The 19,543-nt window shown below is 39.6% G+C and overlaps 1 pseudogene; it reads right to left on the bottom strand.

Annotated features, from left to right (window-relative positions):
- Nucleotides 1-18,863: 18,863 nt before the first annotated feature.
- LOC126475746 (5S ribosomal RNA) lies at nt 18,864-18,981 on the bottom strand (annotated as a pseudogene).
- Between the last annotated feature and the right edge of the window lie 562 nt (nt 18,982-19,543).

Here is a 19,543-nt window from a genome sequence, read left to right as displayed (position 1 = left end):
GGTCCAACTGAGGCGCCAGGTGGAAATGGCATGGCAAGCCGTTCCACAGGACTACATCCAGCATCTCTACGATCGTCTCCATGGGAGAATAGCAGCCTGCATTGCTGCGAAAGGTGGATATACACTGTACTAGTGCCGACATTGTGCATGCTCTGTTGCCTGTGTCTATGTGCCTGTGGTTCTGTCAGTGTGATCATGTGATGTATCTGACCCCAGGAATGTGTCAATAAAGTTTCCCCTTCCTGGGACAATGAATTCACGGTGTTCTTATTTCAATTTCCAGGAGTGTATTTCATCAGTCTGCACAGCCTATGACATCCGAAATCTGCAATGAGATGTAGGCGCCCAAACCCACGACGTCTGGACGTGGTTTCACCTTGGATTCACCACGTGTTGAAGACACTCACCCACAGCGCTGCTCGAATATCCGACAAGTCGTGCAGTTTCCCAAATGCTCGTGCGAAGTCTCAGAGCCATTACAGTCTTCCTCGGTCAAACTCAGATAGATCGCACGCCTTCCCCATTCTACAGATGGACAGCACGTTCACTGATACTACGCGCACCGTGCATGTGTCTGAGTAGCAGTCATTCCTCGCCAGGTGACTCTGCTATCGCCTGGACGGGTTTATGTTGATAGTAGATCGGTAGTCATTATGTTGTGGCTGACCAGTTTATGACTGCTGTTTCCGAATGAGAAAATCACACAGTATCATTTCCGTATACACATTTGTATACAACATTACTCCTACCTACTTTGTGGGATTGTGTTGAAACTGTAATCATTTGCCCTTAGAGGCATACTTCATGTTAGTTTGACATTTTTAGCATTCCGCCTTCGCAACGTTACATTTCTAATAGCTAGCCGCATTATTATCCTAAAAGACAGGAATATCCCTCTAGTTTTTTCTTTATCTTGGTGTCTCTATGACAAAATCTACACGATCACTAAAGTTTCTTTTCACTTGCCGAAATTCCCTGCTACTACTGTCACCCTTCATGTATGACCGTGGAAGCTGAACAGTGACCGCAACACGTTTATCGATACCGTGCGAACGGACCCGTCTAGTCGGGCCATAGCCACAGCTAGGTGGCGTGCACCGACAGTCGCATGGGAAAATCAATTAACCACGAACTGTGATATTTCAAAATCAGTTCAGCTTCATCACATTCCAACCCATTCTCCTACACGAGCTCCCCCATCCACATGAAGCCTCCTTTTTTTTCTATCCCACATTCCGTCCTGAGCTACTCAGGGCTGTTAGTCCACACACATAAGACGACCTCTAACCGAGCTACAGCTACTCTAACGCCATCGCCGTCAGAATCATTGCAACGCCAACTGCACCACAGTCGTCCACTGTCACATCAAGATCTCCCGTTTCAGTTGGTAAACCCGTACCTGTCTACCATCCTTTTGTATTCTCATATTCAGCTTTATTTTACTCGGTTCGTATACGGCTGATGAGCAGATACTTAACAGCTGCCAGGTCTACACGAACTGGGAATAAACACACAAAACAATGTTCCCACCACAGAACGCTGTCAAGCTAGTAATATTACTTGCCTACAAGGACCATGCAACTAGGCCGGCTTCGAAGATAAACGGTTGGGATGCGTCGATGCCTGCTCTGGTACTAACCATCATGACCACCCTTCACCGACTGTTTAGTTACCCGAACTGGTATCCATTTAGCTTTTGCATTTTGAGACAGCTCGATAGAACAAGCACTTAATCAATGATGTTTTTTCTAGGAAAGCTTTTGTGTAACAATAGGGACGGCTTCGTATGTAGGAGCCACGGGCGACATTTCTGGACCTCAATGAAAAAAAAAAAATACAATACACACCGCTTCCAGCTCCAGACATAACTATCTTACGGCAGAAACTTTTTACTCATGCTAAAGCAGCGAGATTAAGATAATACAGGGTGATCCAAAAGGAATACCACAACTTTAGGAATTTAAAACTCTGCAACGACAAAAGGCATAGGTAAGCACTGTCTGTCGGCGAATTAAGGGAGCTATAAAGTTTCATTTAGTTGTAAATTTGTTCGCTTGAGGCACTGTTGACTAGGCGTCGGCGTCAGTTGATGCTAAGATGGCGACCGCTCAACAGAAAGCTTTTTGTGTTATTGAGTACGGCAGAAGTGAATCGACGACAGTTGTTCAGCGTGCATTTCGAACGAAGTATGGTGTTAAACCTCCTGATAGGTGGTGTATTAAACGTTGGTATAAACAGTTTACAGAGAATGGGTGTTTGTGCAAAGGGAAAAGTTCTGGACGGCCGAGAACGAGTGATGAAAATGTAGCACGCATCCAGCAAGCATTTGTTCGCAGCCCAGGAAAATCGACTCGCAGAGCTAGCAGAGAGCTGCAAATTCCACAATCAACTGTATGGAGAGTCCTACGAAAAAGGTTAGTTATGAAACCTAATCGTCTGAAATTGGTTCAAGCACTGTCTGCAGCTGATAAGATTAAAAGAATCGATTTCTGTGATTTTATCCTTGCTCAAATGGAAACAGATGAATCTTTCGTTTCAAAGATTGTGTTTAGTGATGAAGCAACTTTCCACACTAACGGGAAAGTCAACCGTCACAAGGTCTGTATATGGGGCACGGAGAATCCGCGGGAAACAACTCAGTATGAACGTGACTCGCCTAAGGTGAACGTTTTCTGTGCCATTTCAGCCAATAAAGTTTTTGGTCCCTTTTTCTTCGAAGGTGCTACTGTAACTGGACTACAGTATCTGGAGATGTTAGAGAATTGGCTGTTCCCTCAGCTCGAACAAGAAGCACAACAATTCATATTTCAGCAGGATGGAGCGCCACCACATTGGCACTTATCTGTCCGTAACTACCTGAACGTCAACTACCCGAGGCGATGGATCGGCCGCCAGGCAGCCCGTGACAGAGCACTTCATCACTGGCCTCCAAGAAGCCCTGATCTTACCCCCTGCGATTTTTTCTTATGGGGGTATGTTAAGGATATGGTGTTTCGGCCACCTCTCCCAGCCACCATTGATGATTTGAAACGAGAAATAACAAAACAGCAGCTATCCAAACTGTTACGCCTGATATGCTACGGAGAGTGTGGAACGAGTTGGAGTATCGGGTTGATATTGCTCGAGTGTCTGGAGGGGGCCATATTGAACATCTCTGAACTTGTTTTTGAGTGAAAAAAAACCTTTCTAAATACTTTTTGTAATGATGTATAACAGAAGGTTATATTATGTTTCTTTCATTAAATACACATTTTTAAAGTTGTGGTATTCTTTTTGAATCACCCTGTACATTAAGGTGACAAACGTCACGGGATAGCGATAGGCACGCATAGAGATGGCGGTAGCATAGCGTACACAAGGAGTAAAAGGGCAGTGCAATCATTTGTACTCAGGTGGTTCATGTGAAAGTGTTTGCGACGTGATGTGGCCGCACGACGGCGGTCAACAACTCTTAACGGGGAATGGTAGTTGGAGCTAGAAGCAAGCGCAATTCCAATTCGGAAATAGTTAGGGAATTCAGTATTCCGAGATCCACGGTGTCAAGAGTGTGCCGAGAGTAACAAATTTCAGGCACTACCTCTCACCACGGACAAGGTAGCGGCCGACGGCCTTCACAGCAGGGGCGTTTTTTAGAGTTGTTAGTGCTGACAGACAAGCAATACTGCTTGAAGTAACCGCAGGAATCAATGTGGGACCTACGACGAACATATCCATTAGAACCAAGCGACAAAATTTGGCGTTAGTGGGCTATGGCAGCAGACAACCGACGCGGATGCCTTTGCTAACAGAACGATATCGCATGCAGGATTTCTCCTGGGATCGTGACAATATCGATTGGACCTTAGGCGACTGAGTAACCGTGGCCCGGTCAGACGACCTCTGATTTCAGGTGGTAAGAGCTCATTTTAGGCTTCAAGAGTGGCGCAGACCCTAGGTAGCCATGGACCCAAGTTGTCAACAAGACTCTGCGCAAGCTGGTGGTGGCTCCATAATGGTGTGGGTTGTGTTTACCTGGAATGGACTGATTCCTCTGGTCCAACTGAACCGATCATTGACTGGAAATGGTTATGTTCGGCTGCTTGGAGACAATTTCGACTTGATGTTCCCAAACTACGATGGAATTTTTGTGGATGACAATTTGGCTTGTCACGGGGTCACAACTGTTGGCAAATGGTTTAAAGAACATTCTGAAAAGTTCGAGCGAATCGTTTGGCCACTCAGATCGTCCGTCACGAATCGAACAGTTATGGGACATAATCTGGAGGTGAATTCGAACACAAAATCCATCACTGGAAACACTTTAGCAGTTATGGACAGCTATAGGTGCGGCATGACTCAATATTGAGTCCATGTCACGTCGAGCTGCTACACCACACCGGGCGAAAGGAGGTCCTACACGATATTAGAATGTATCCCATGGCTTTTGTTACCGTTGTGTGCAACTTGGACTAGTTTACTAAAATATAAAAAATCCAGTTGTTAAACTGTTTTGAGCAGATAAGTAGTAGGTAATGATAATAATAATGATAATAATAGTAATAATATTGAGAATAACGAGAATGATAATAATAATCAACGCTAGCAGCCGACTGTACGAGCTTCCCGCGATTTTATTTTCGAATAATATTTTTAAAAAGGCAAAAAAATAGAGATTCGTTTTGCGGACCCATTAACGAGTGACTGATCGCAGCAACACGTCGCCACGTCGTGCGATCTGCGAACAGACCCACGTACAGGAAAATTACAGAACGCTGCAATCGATCACTGATCTTTTGGAATTTCCGGGCAATCTGATGAATCACATGCGTATGGATGCTTGGCTGCAACGCGTTCGTCTAGATATTACACATATTTGTGCAGTTTTGCTCTACTCGCTCTAGGATTAAAGTCTTTATGTTAGAATGTCGAACCTGGAGTTATCACTTAGACTGCGAAGTAAAACAAATATAAAAACATGACCACCGACAAATTTTGCAGTGATTAGTATTTTGTAGCTTGTGCTATAGACGTAGAAATTCATGAGTAGCTCACAACAACACTCACGATATACTGGGCTCCATCTAGTTAAACAACTACACGCATTATTAATGTTTTTAATTTCGAAACAGAATAATGACGTAGACCATAATATTAAATTGACATGTTAATTTAAATATTCAGGATATTATTGCGCAACTAGTCAGGGGACAACTGACTGGTTTCACAGCCGACTGGCCAGTCGGCTGCTTTATCGTTCGGTCGGTTTTTTTTTCAGTCGAATGAAATAATCGAATGAAATTGGTCTCGGTGGTAGTGTCAGCTATAGCAATGTATTCACTTAGTCTCCGGGTTTGAGTAGTTTCACTTACATAGTTTATCAGTCTTTTCGGTTATGCATGAAAGATCAATTTTAGAGACATATAACGTATCTTATTTCAAGTAAAAGCGAAAAAAGGATATCTGTAAAAAAAGCTCCGTTCTTTTTAAAGATTTATGTATTCAGGTCATAAAAGAATTGCAGACATTAGCTGCCAGTAGGCATTGATTTAGACCAATGGAAAAGGTTGAAAATTTGTGCGGGACCAGTATTCGAACCCGGACCTCATGTTTGTTAGACATGTTTTGTCCAGTACGCCATCTGGCTGGCAACTGCACGGATTAATCTAGCACGTCGCCCGTCAGACTAAAACTATCAACTTGTCCACACACTAATAATTTAGTGCCCCTTGCCGATTAACCTCATTACTCGCGGCACTTCGCCGAATTCCGTAAGAGCTCGATTCTGGTGTGCACCCTCACCGTCGTCGCCTTACTTAAATACGATTTCTTTGCACTTATGGTTTTTCGTTAGTTTCAAAATATTATTAGCTGGAGCTGCTTTAGAAATTAATGTTTAAATAAATGAAGGCCTACGTTTGTAATTAATTTTATTGAAGCTTCCCGCTGGTTAGCACCGATCACCGATTATTCTCTTTTGGTAACTGCTGAGGTGACGTCAGCAGAAACCATATAAGACACATTTTTTATTTGGTTTGTGTCTCAGTCACTTGCTTTAAAATGGTTCAAATGGCTCTGAGCACTATGGGACTTAACTTCTGAGGCCATCAGTCCCCTGGAACTTAGAACTACTTAAACCTAAGTAACCTAAGGACATTACACACATCCATGACGGAGGTAGGATTCGAACCTGCGACCGTAGCGGTCTCGCGGTTCCAGACAGTAGTGCCTAGAACCGCTCGGCCACTCCAGCCGGCCACTTGCTTTACAAGCATACAGTGTCACTTGTAGGAAGTATTTCTTTTTTCACGAGAAATATTTATCATCTTTCATTAATTTTCTTTGAATTCCCTTAATTAAAATAGTTTCGTAATGTGAATCATCTTTGTACGTACACGATACCGCACTGTGTTTATCTTGAGGAAAACTGTTTATCTAGTCACATGGTTTCTTCCGTTCCCACGCCACTGACCGATTGAACTTTTCGATCTAGACAAAAGGTACAAGGTAAACATGGACGAAGAATCGAACTAAAAGCTTCGTACTGGTCCTCAACAAAATGCAACTATCAGAACGACAATAACGGTATTTTGCACAGTACATTTACCTTCCACACAAATAAACAACTGAATAATTGTTTATGTGTCACATTCAAATGATTTTTAGTTAATGGGGATCACCACAGCTTTCCATAAAAACGGAATTCAATCAGTTGCTAAAATTTTGCAATATTCCTGTCTTTTTCATATACCCATAAGGGAGACTTTAACCTCAACTTTGAGCACCCAACGATACATCAGCCTAATTAGTTATGTGTTCATTGCATCCGGAGGAACTTAAACCACAACAATATATTCATCAGTGTCAAATGGTGAAAAGATTGGTTTCACTCAGAATAATGGGCGGACATCTCAGTCAACTAAATAATAAAGAATGGTTTCAGTTGAGAGAATGATTGAATGGTTCAAGTGATATAAAAACGACATACTGATTTTAATCGAAAAGAAAGAATGAATAATTCAGACAATATGCAAAACTCCAAAGATCTGAATCACCTGTCTTCATCCGGTTGCACCGGCGACTAGTTCGACTCAAAAGATTTAATGAATAGTTTAACCGATGCGTAAAACTGCAACCGAATGAAATCGATTGTTTTCCGACAGTCGACTGAATTGATTGTTGTTATTCAGTTGCTCCGATCACTACATACAACTGTACTCAAGCCCCCTGTCATTTCACTTAACCTGAGTCTCCCATAAACAATTTTCATGAAGAGTTATGGAAATCATCGATACTGCTTATGATAGCATTTCCATCATATCGATATTACCAAACCATTGTGTAAATACTTGTAGATAAACTACAAGACTAATGTGCACTAGTAAATGAACATGTAGTTCCCAAGACACAAGTTTCATGAAGTTCAGATCCGGTTTTTTATTAATTTATTTTTTCTCCAGGTTTACGCGAGATACAAAGATCAGCTCTGAATGCTTTGAACGGAGCAGTTCGTTCTCCAGAGCAGAACTTCACGAGACAATGGTGATCGTAAAACCGGATAAAATTGCTTCGTAAATCCCTGGTGGGTGCGCGGCCCAGTGCTAGATATCGCTGCAGACGATATTGCTAGTTGCTCATGTGTGGAGCTCTTAAAGAACAGGCTTAATAGGTATACTCATTCAGACTATACTATGTAATACACAATAAAGTGGTGTTATTATCTTTGCGAGAAGACAGAAGCTTACGCCTAACCTGGCACAGGAAAGGTTTCCAACCCAGCCTGGTTGCCCAACACTCAGTGCAGCCAATTTCATTGAAGTTACACATAACATGACGAAAAATGCGTAAATTGTTACCATTGAGAAGTAGCGTGTTTTACTTATTTCGCATCTTTTTTTTTGTTGCCAAACGAAAGTAATGTGAGCTGTATTATGTCTCCTAAAATAAATGTTTGCTGATTGTTTTTAAATGTTATAAATGTAATCCTAGGAAAACAACACGAAGGGAATATTTATCATAACGTTAATGTCTGTGGAACATGAGAGAAGAAGACAGCTGACGATCGCATTAAGTGTATTGCTCGCAAACGCGAACAGAGAAACACAAAATTTTCCTCTAATTCCATGCAAAACGAGCAGTGTAGATGACCAGAGAGAGTAACTGACGATATATATATTTCGTAGCCTACTTGAATGATGTACAGCCATTTGACTAGTGCAGCTATATTTCAACTAAGCGAATTTTAACGGGAAACGGTGAGCAGTTCCAACACAAATGTGTGAATTGGTTTGGTGTGATTCATTGAAAAGTTTTATGTTTAATAAATCAAGAGTGACAAACTGTGGTGCTCCTAACTGTGTACATTCTAGAATGTGGTAGCTGGCTGCGTGTATGTCTGCTTTCGTTACAATTCACACCCTTTAACAATCTACACTTCCGTTATTGGTATTCTTACTTTACAGAACTCGTCCTGGAGGTGGATTTCGGAACTGAAATATTACCGAATGTACTCAGTAATTAATGTCCAAAGAAATTCGACTATGTGAACGGTTCTAACAATGAAATGCTATTAAATGAAACAACAAGTTTACTGTTACCAGTCACAGTTTTTATTATTTCCACGACGCGTTTCAAAGGTTTAAACCTCCATCATCGGGTGGATTAACATTAGTTAGTATGACATTTGTGTGTGTGTGTGTGTGTGTGTGTGTGTGTGTGTGTTGTGTTACGCTTTTTTGGAGGAACTTGTGGCACTGCCTAGTGGAGAAACAAGACACTATTTCAGAACATGGTTTTGGACAACTTCTGACAAAAAATTAAGCTGATGTCTAATGGTAAACATAAAATAAGTAAACTAGAGTACCTCCAGTGCTCACAGGTTCCTTTCGCTGTCGTAACACATCACATGCATACTGTCACATTTGTAAACAAATATGGCGTCTGGAACCTGCTGGGTGCGAGGTTCATATAGCGGAAGAGAAGACATAATCGCAAAGCGCATAGAATATACATCGTAACAACATTCTTACAGAATAGTTGTTTAAAGTATTTGGAGGTGTTTGTTTTGAGGTGTCGAATATATGTGTGTGTACTTCAGGTGGCATATAAATCCAGTTTTGACAAGTTAAAACAGCTTAACATTAGTACTCGTTTATACAATCAGGTGAAATGTTAAAAAGGCTCAAACTTCATACTTGTTGATAACAATCAGGTGAAATATTACAGACTTGAAGAACAATATCAACCTGTGAGCACTGTAGGTACTCTAGTTTACTTATTTTATGTTTACCGTTATACATCAGCTTAATTTTTTGTCAGAAGTTATCCAAAACCATGTTCTGAAATAGTGTCTTGTTTCTCCACTAGGCAGTGCCACAAGTTCCTCCAAAATAGCGTAACACAACACACGCACACACACACACACACACACACACACACACACACACACACACAAATGTCATACTGACTAATGTTAATCCACCCAATGATGGAGGATTAAACCTTTGAAACGCGTCGTGGAAATAATGAAAACGGTGACTGGTAACAGTAAACTTGTTGTTTCATTTAATGTCAATAACAGTCACGGTAAAGCCTAACCTAAAATGTTAGCATTTAAAATGAAATGCTATGCAAGACATCAGAGATATTTCTATTGCAACGGTCGGCTGCGGCTAGCTTAAGGTAAGACTGGAACATCCCTGGACATTAAAATAAAGTTCACGTTGTTAACACCGATTAAGATTTAGAGCCATTTCTCAAATTTAGACAGATTAAATTCGTTAATCTGTAGTTCATTTAAATAAAACTGTGTTAAAGCCAAGTGTAACTGATATATCAGACGAATTGACAAGGAGTGGTCCCCATCGGTGCGACCAACTTTTCGAAACTATCTATACAGTGATGTAGACTAAGATCCCAGGCATCAAAGACGTAAGTTTTTCACCCTGTTTGGGTCCTCGTTTGCGAGTAATTTACGAAAAAAATTCGGAATTTTATGTATTACTCAATAGCATTATTAGAGCTGCTACAAATTGTATGGTGTAACGGATAGTATAGAAGCTTCGCAGGAGGATGTGGGCTCGAATCTTGTCTAGTGCAAAAAACTGTTTTATATTTAAATCTTTATCGAAACGACTTTTGATCATCATCTTTATTCCATTAATTAGTTTAAATGATTTTTTTTTATTTCTATTCCTTTGTTACGTCACGTTAATCACTGTATGCACTTTTTCATTTGTATCATACTTCCTTTATATCATTCTCTTTCCATTCGGAATTTTTGTGAATATGAATTATATTTATCTATTATAAAATTATATTATTTGTAAATTCCCATCTATATGTTAAAAAACAAAAGAAGAAATAATCTATTTATATCTGTGGAATGTTGGAGAACATGTATTTTTGTTACCAGATGTGCAATTTTATTTACGTGGCAATTCTCGTACAAACATTTAAAACATAACCTAAATACCTATTGCAGTATGGACGAAACAAGCAGATGAAAATTTAATGAAAGACGGATTTATAATTAAAACGAAGTTGAAGAAATATGAGTAACAGATAAAATGAACACAATGATGTGGAAGAGAAAACAGGTTAACAAAGCAACAGAAATTAAATGGAAATTAATACATAAAAATAATTAAAAACACATGAATAAGGAGTTCAGGTGGAGAAAGAATAATAGGAAAAAAATTAGAGCAAACAAAGACGTCGATATTATGATTAATATTATGTGAAAAAGAATGAAATTAAAAAACTACATTTAAATGAATTAACTGAAGAAAAATGATGATGAAAGCCGTTTCGATGAAGATTTGAAAATAAAAATAATATTTTCGCCCCACTACTCAATCAAACCGCTCACTGCAGCCCGCGTGGCTAGCCGCGTGGTCCAACCCGCTGCTTACGGAGCGGGAAGGCGTACCGGTCGCCGGCACGAATCCGCCCGGCGGATTAGTGTCGAGGTCCGGTGTGCCGGCCAACCTGTGGATGGTTTTTAAGGCAGTTTTACATCTTCCTCGGCGAATGCGGGCTTGCTCCCCTTATTCCGCCTCAGTTACACTATGTCGGCGATTGCTGTGCAAACACTGTTTCCACGCACGTGTACACCATAACCATTCTATCACACAAACATTTGGGGTTACTCTCGTCTGGTATGAGACGTTCCGGGGAGGTTGTCCACTGGTGGGGGCCGAACCGCACAATAACCGTGGTAACTCTGCGATTGGTGTGGGGCGGTGGTGGGGTGGGTGGATCTCTGTGTCCTGTTGTGGTGTTGTGAACCACTGAGGGCTACGGCGGGATGAAGCCTCTCCGTCGCTTCTAGGTCCCCGGCTCAGTACACAATACACTTACTTGTCTTAATGCTGTTGAGTGTCGTACGAAATTCCTAATTTCTTTTTCGTCTGTTACTTGCAAACGAGGGCTCATCAATGTGGAAGACTACAGTGTGTAATACATGGCATCTTCGCCTACATCGCCGTATAGATAGTTTCAAACAGTCGATCGTACTGTGAGATGTAACAGAAGACCAAGTGTTATTCAACGTGTGGAGTTTTCTGAAACTCGCGCTCGCAGGCCCATCATATAAAGTAGTCGGGTAGACAATGGGAATCTTACCAGCGCTCAGAACTGTTGATGCCGTGAAGGCTGTATACTTTACAGCTGAACATTTCTGTTTTTAAGATCGTGTGTACTTTATACTCATGTTCAGTTGCATTAATTACCCGTTATATCATCTTGCGTACTTCTTTCCGAGTCAGTGTTGAGCCCTGGTTATTTATCAGTGCTGTCTTGGCTCGTGAACTAAAAGTAAACGTCCTACCGATATTGCTCTTGTAGTGTGTTGTGGGATAAATAAGAGTGATATTTATAGTAAAGTGGATAAATACTACGATCTGCCAGTTTGGTAACTGTGTCGATACTCTTGTTCGTAGTACACTACTCATTTATATCTGACTGAATGTAGTACACGAGGATACCGTCACACATAAATTGAAATAGCGTCTCTGATTATTTACTATTTTATTTGATTATCATTGTTACTGGACATTGTCTACACAGAATAGACCACATCTTGAACAAAATTAAAATAGTCATTTATCCTTTGCTACGGAAAGATAGGGCGGATCATTTGTCCATCTCATGACGCTGTTTAGAGTTCTCTATATAAATAAGAATTATCCTATTTTACAGCCTCCTCTACTAGACACTTTATTTCTCTATAGCTAAAACATCAATACTATAGCACACACCACTATACTCATACCATAATACATCCTCCTCCAGCGTCCACCACCTTCTATGTGCAGTGCTCCTGGAAGGCTCTTGAAGCAGACAATAATTAATATGACACATTATCTCTTTCGTGAAGGGGAAACTGAGTTTCAGTGGTGCTGTTGAATTTTCATCAAACCATTGGTATTAACAAAAACTTGTCACTTACGTATTGTGAATCTACGTGTTGTAAGGAATCACATCAAATATTTTTAAGAGCAAAGGAAAGTAACATACACGAACCATATTCATATTTCTGAAGACTTATATAATAAGGAATTTTCCCTATCCAGAGAGGTAATGTGGCCAGTGCCTGGCTACTTTTCCGTATGGGTTATTATAGAAAAAACGATATGTTCCACTCAGCCAACTGGAATGCTAGTCTCCTTAGGTCATTCGCTGTATATTCATAAAATACCTTTTCCATTTTAAAAATGTAACTAAGAATTTCTGTTTCTTTGTCTTCATTAAACAGACTTCTTAAGCTCCCCATAATCTTTTCAGTTTGTTACATGGATAATTAAATTGATTTGCTGTTGCAGAAAAAGGTATCTTATCATTCTTCACAGACATAGAGCATATACATATATCTGTGGAGAGAGCATAGCGTACTGCGCACGTTATCAGCATGAAACTAGGCTAGTCACGTGATTTTAGGACGACACTTTTTTTCTACAATTTCTAATATTATCTAAACTTGCATACTACCCGTACTCGCAGTGTGTTACATACGTTTCTGCACTTTTAAGTTTTATTACAAGCTATGGTGTAGTGTTGTCGTTGTTACGGATGTAAAGAGAAGTATGTGAAAGCAGAACTAGTTGCTTTTAGTAAGTGTGTACAACAAATGCATACAATTTCGAAACACGGTATTATTAAGTCCTATATTGTAGAGATAATTTCTGCGATTTTATGGCCATGTGTTAACGGGACAAATGCTAGACAAATTTGCAAGTGTGCTTGAGTAAACTGCCAGTCAGTGTATACGTGTTGGTGCTATCTTAATATGCAGATATAATTTAGATACAAAACAGTCTCACTAATTTTTCTCAATTTTTGCCTGTTCTCAAACTCTTGTATGTATCTGAGTATTTCTCCATGGTACAGTTTCTTATACTGTGTCATTGTAAAGTAATTAATTAGAACAGATTCGATAATATGAGTAAGTGCAACAGAAAACGATAATATTGTTGGCTGTCAGTTCTTCAATTATTCAAGTATTCGAGCACTTATATTTTTTTGTGTATAGTGTATGACTTTATTTTTCTGATCTGATGGTGAAAAAATGTTAAATATATTTTACTTGTTTGTAAAAAGTAAAAGAGGAAAAATAAACAAAACTTTAAAATAATAATTTAAAACTAGGTGACACAAATCGCTTACGGTATTTACTGTAGCAATTTAGAAATTCCCAATACTCTGTCTTTTCGTGACACTTCGATTCCGTGTGTAGTGTCATTGTAACGTAATTAATTAGAACAGAAGTTCGACAACATGAAAAAGAGCAATGGAAAACACAAAAGAATTTTGTTGTGTGTCACTTATTATCCAGTTACCGAAATATTACAAACGAAGTGGAATCTGAGATATTTTTAAGATGTCTGTAAAAAGCGTATACAAAGTTTCACGCTACTTCTGAAGGCGATCTATCTGTAGCAGCTAAGTAATAATACTCAAAATACGCTAAGGGCTGTACGGGCTAAAATACACCAACCCGAAATCACATGACTTGGTCTGCAGGAGATGTTGCGGACAGAATTCTCGTTCTGAGCATCCGAATGACCACTCCATAGGTATCTGTGCTCTATGTTCACAGGCTTTATCTGATTGTATGATTTTTTGTCATGAGAGGTTTCGTGGGCGTTTAATGGAAATTTGTCAAGGTGTGAAATAGCTAATTGTGTCGTGGCAACATGGGAAGATTAACTGCTCAACGGTGATTGGGAAGATCAGGGAAGGGGAGTCCGACTGGGTAGGTGGGAATCTCGCTGCAGAGTTTCTTTGGATGTGTAACCTGTACATACGTGCTGAAAGTGAGTGAACAGGAAAGTACATTGTAGAGCTGAAAAACATTTGTGTTGAGGAAGTTAGGCAGACGAGGAAATCAAGATGTAATGCATGAAGTTCAAGGATCTGCAGGGATGATAGACGTTAGAAATAACGGAAACCCTGGCAGCACGTAATTTCTAGAGAGTGAAACACATTTCTCGTAAATGTGAACGATGGCAGAATTATATATTGCGCCGTTAGTAGTTTCCCTCAATTGTGAGATTTTTATTGTGTGACTGAGAGATATGTGTAATATACTAATCAACGGTAGAAAATATTAACGTTTTTTGGACAGCTGAATAGGATGCTTGGAAATATTTTGGTACGAATAATGGGAGTGAAAGTTACGTTTTGCTCATCTCTTCATCATTACCTTCACAATAAAGTAAATTGTTTGAGATGGAGTCTTAGGGATCGCTGGGATTTCTCTAGGCAGTGAAGTAGGGTTATCTGAAATAAAAAACACTGACATTTTCAATTTAAATACTTTTTATTTATCTAGGTAAGAGAGCATATTGCACCAAAGATTTATCACAATAGTTTGGCATATAAAAATAATGACTGCCACGAAAAGTAAACTTACATACGATTAGTGAATGATTGTTAAGTGCATTTGTGGTGTGCTGTGCGAATCTCTAACGTGCGGTCGTCTTCCCAAGAGCACCTTGTTCCATGTCCGGCTTTAAAAAGGTCGCCAGTGGAGCAAAATAGAGAGTACTACGTGGTGAGATTCCTTTACTACGGTCGTGCGTTGTCCGCTCTTGTGGTACACTGTACCGCATAGTCGAACAACTACGTCTTCTTTACTGTTACCGTGTACTACCACTAGCTAATACAGATGCATACTGTCTTCTCTACTGAGATCTACTAGACAAAGCATTAAGATTTTCCTTTCTTCAAATTCCGCCAGCAGCGTTTTGCAGTACTGTCGGCTCCCCTCCGGTTGTTTCTATTAATACTTTGCAAAGGATACTTGTAAAATAGGACGTGCTACGTGCGTAATGTTGATGTTACATTGCGAGGAACTGCTATTCGATTGCTGATATAATTACGAGGGAAAAAATCAGTAACGTTCATGGTCCCATTTGTGCGAATTTCGCAGTACCAGGCTTAGGAACTCAGGCGGCACAAAGAAGAGCGTAATAACGACCGGGCTCGATGCAGAACTGTCTCGAAAAGTTATGCTGGAAATGTGTTTAACTTGATGTCAACCAACAAAGGATCTGACGCAGGAAGCAGCACAGATTGGAAACGATTTTATTTGTTTGTGCTTTACGTCATTGTATTAAATGACATACGTATTTTAGTGTCGAAATTAGGCTCTTTGAGGAAAAACGTACGGCACAAGCAACAGCTCTATTAATATTTGAGCCTCAGGAATACTAAGAACACAAAAACCAACTAAATAATTATGAGCACGAGATCCATCTTCGATTAGTGGATTCAGATCAACAGTATTTGCCACTTAGCGGTGTGCACTGGTGGAACACAACCATTTGTCAGACAATACACTGACTTAAAAATTTTAACAAGTTGTACTGGTTATAGCTGCTTCTTGTGCACAGAATTCTACTGCTTGCAATCAACTTTCAGTACGTCTCAACGTGTTCCAGACTCTCTGCATATCATTTAGGTGATCATTTAGCTTAGATTAAAAATTAAATTGTTTCATCTTACTTTTCAATAAATTCACATTATATTGGTGCTTATGCTGCGGACGACACTTTGCTGCTAGAAAATATTGAATATTTGTCTTTAATTTAACGGAAACTGAAACAGAACTTCTTTGTTTCAATGGATATCTTTGTTTTACAATAGTACGAACAATTGAACTTATGAGATTGTATCGATATCTTTGTTTCAGAATTTTGCAATTGGTTACAAGTCAAGCATAACTATGCAGTTGACGATTTAAGTGCCAAAACATAATATTCGAAAATTATAGACGCTGATTATTCATTAATTTTCATTTAGAAAGTGCCAAATATTCAATACGCTACAAGAGAGCACCCATCACAACATACTTAAAAGATTTTGTAAATGCTGAAAGGTCGTCAGAAGAAGAGGGCAAACTCTAAATATGTTGCTACATACTAAAAATTTGATTTAGTAAGCTGATAGACGTAGGAAGGCAAAAAAATGATAATATACTCGTAGTTTTTATTGCTGATCTTAATTATAGCTTTCTGTTGCTGAGAACTTTCAACCAAAAATTCAGTAAGCTTTAGTTTCAGCTGCTGAGGTCTGTATATTCAAAGTAACAATTTAGGGAGCGTATCGTTTCTGTTCCTTAATCTAAAAGTTGAACTTTGGGGGAAGAAAGTATGATTATTTGTTCATTGGCCATAAAACAGGAAGCCACATGAAATCCTCTATTAATTATGAAGTATATAGGCTCAAGCTTGTAGAAAAATTGTATGGCAGTGCGTTAGTAACAACAAGAACACATTCTTTCTTTGCCATCGTTCACAAGTATACAAGTCAATAACAAACAGTCCTGTGCGAGCATAGCTGTGGACTTCGGACTGGAATTCTCTCTAGCACACTGCAGAATGATACATAAAACCCCTAAGAAATGGAAAAAACGAGATTCTGTTCAGTTTTGTGCGACCAATGTGGCAATGAAAACAAACATTGATACATTTATTCTTCTCTTCGTGGAGCAATCCCTTTCGTATGCTTCGTAAGCGATGAGTTTCCAGTAGACACGCTATCAGCAATATTTTTAACAAAGCACATAAAGCACCTGGCAAGGGCAGTGTTGTATTGGCAGTCTCCATCCCTTTCTTGTATATGGAACACGCACGACTTGCTCACCTTCAGCATTCAGATGGTTCTCCAGTTCGTTCTTTAGATAATTCTTATGACTCACATTCAGGTACAAAAAGTATATTACTACTACCAACTACGGCGTATGACTAGGAAATCTATCTCAAAATTGCCAATAATTTTTAGTAACAAGGAACACTCCCAAGGTGCTCTGACAATGTGTGTGCACAAACTCAGTCCAGACTCGTGGCATACGTTAACTTCTGTACAGAAATCTAATTTTTACACAATATTAAACGAAATTCCAACTTTTTAAAACAACAGAGGCTACTCAGGATGTTACACTTAATACAATGAATATTACATTTTTCGTGTTCATTAAAATGTGGGAATACAATCGTGCCGAAACTTAGACTTTGTGTCTAGAAGTTTTAACGTAAAAATTAAATAATATTTTCGGTGCACAATACAAAAAAATATGCAACGTATATTATTTCTGGAAGTATGAAGCGGCACAAACATTGTCCCTTCAGTACAACGAATTACATGCTTTAAATGAAATTCATCGAAAATATCTGCACTCCTAATAATATCATCTCAAAAATTAATGGTAGAAGTATATTACGCATAATTTTGGAGTGCGGCAATTGGTGTTTATTTTTTATTTTATAGTATATAGTAAATATGGCAGTGGCCTCTTATCTCTTGGACAAGTCATTGTTTCCTCTGTAGAGTCATTGTTCGATACACTTAAGAAATTTCGATTCACGTCAACACTTTTACATAATTACTCAGTCGCGGAGAATGGTGTGAGCAGATTTGATAACGGGAATGATAAACTTTGAAGTATCTAACATTTTATATCACTTTTGCGAAATAACAAATGTCCCTGCTCATTTCGTCTGACGTTTCTTCATAGTAAATTGCAATCTACACTTGACAATGCCATTGTTTTGCCAGTCTGTGGAGTTATTCGTTCATTAAGGCACCGGGGAATGATGTAGAGAAGGAGAACGCTGATCGCCGCTTTCCCGAACAGCTTGGGAGGAGGAGATATTGCACGTGTTTCAGGAACATCGCCCGCCACCCACGCACACAAGTTCTTTTTCTTTGAAGAAAAGATGCTTTAGTCCGCTTGGAGCCTCTTTGTAATACTCGCTCACGGTAGCGCAGTACGAGTTGTGTTTCATAATTTTTTGGAGAGTACGATTTGTTGTGCACAGGTGTCCTGGAAGCAAGGAGAGCTGCCATTACAATACGTCGCTAAGGCTGCAGTCCGACGAGAAAAAATATTGTTAGAATTAAGGCAAGTAAGGCCACAATTAATATTGCTATGGCTTGTCAGTAGATAACATTAGTCACTGAAACGATTCTGATATGGCTTCTTCAGGAAGATTAATGTCGCCACCTGCTCTCACGCTAGTAAGAAGGAGTGCCGTTAACGTAAAATGAAATGAAACTTTTAAAGTCGAATATCAATTTTGCACATCAGCAAGGATCATATGCAAAACAAAAATTTCTACCTTGAATGAAAATAAAGGTGTTTGTCAATGTTGTTAATACGCTAAAACTAAACTAAACTCCTCCCGAACAGGCCATGAAGACCCAAATATACCGACCTGCCGCCGTGTCATCGTCAGCCCATAGGCGTCCTGGATGCGGATATGAAGGGGCATGTGGTCAGCACACCGCTCTCCTGGCCGTATGTCAGTTTCCGAGACCGGAGCCGCTACTTCTCAATCAAGTAGCTCCTCAGTTTACCTCACAAGGGCTGAGCGCACCCCGCTTGCCAACAGCGCTCGTCAGACCGGATGGTCACCCATCCAAGTGCTAGCCCAGCCCGACAGTGCTTAACTTCGGTGATCTGACGGTAACCAGTATTACCACTGCGGCAAGGCCGTTGGCTGTTAATATGCATTTCAGTGTAATGGGGACTCAGTACGAACATTTTCGTAATACGCTTTTTGAACGGCCATCTTCCGGAGCAACTGTTATACTCAATTATAACTATTTACTTACAACCTTAAGCTTGTTGCAAATAAAGAGTATTATTCACCAAATTTTTCACAAAGTTCGATTCACAGGTTGGCATACCTACTACTTATAAACAAAAATACATATACACTGTGCTGAGTGCGGAACACATGAAACTACATCACTGTTTATTTTGTGAAGCTTTAAAATGTGTGGTGAAATGGAAATAGCGCCAATGCAACGTACGAAAAAGTGGATTCAAAACGAGAGAGTGAATTTGCAACCAAATTTCTTCCTACCTCATCCTCCGCTAACAACGAAAGGAAAAGGAACGGTTCGCAGAATATGTAAGTATGAACAAGAGGCAAAGACACCACAAATAAATTTTAAGCCACTTTTATAAAGAAAACCCTTTTTTAATCTGTAGATGCAAAACTCTGGCGACTTATTATGTATCCATATTTTCAGTATGACAACAGACGAAGGTTTATAA

This window comes from Schistocerca serialis, chromosome 4, assembly GCF_023864345.2.
Source record: "Schistocerca serialis cubense isolate TAMUIC-IGC-003099 chromosome 4, iqSchSeri2.2, whole genome shotgun sequence".
In the NCBI taxonomy this organism is placed as follows: Eukaryota; Metazoa; Arthropoda; class Insecta; order Orthoptera; family Acrididae; genus Schistocerca; species Schistocerca serialis.
This window is presented reverse-complemented; position numbering and strand designations above follow the sequence as displayed.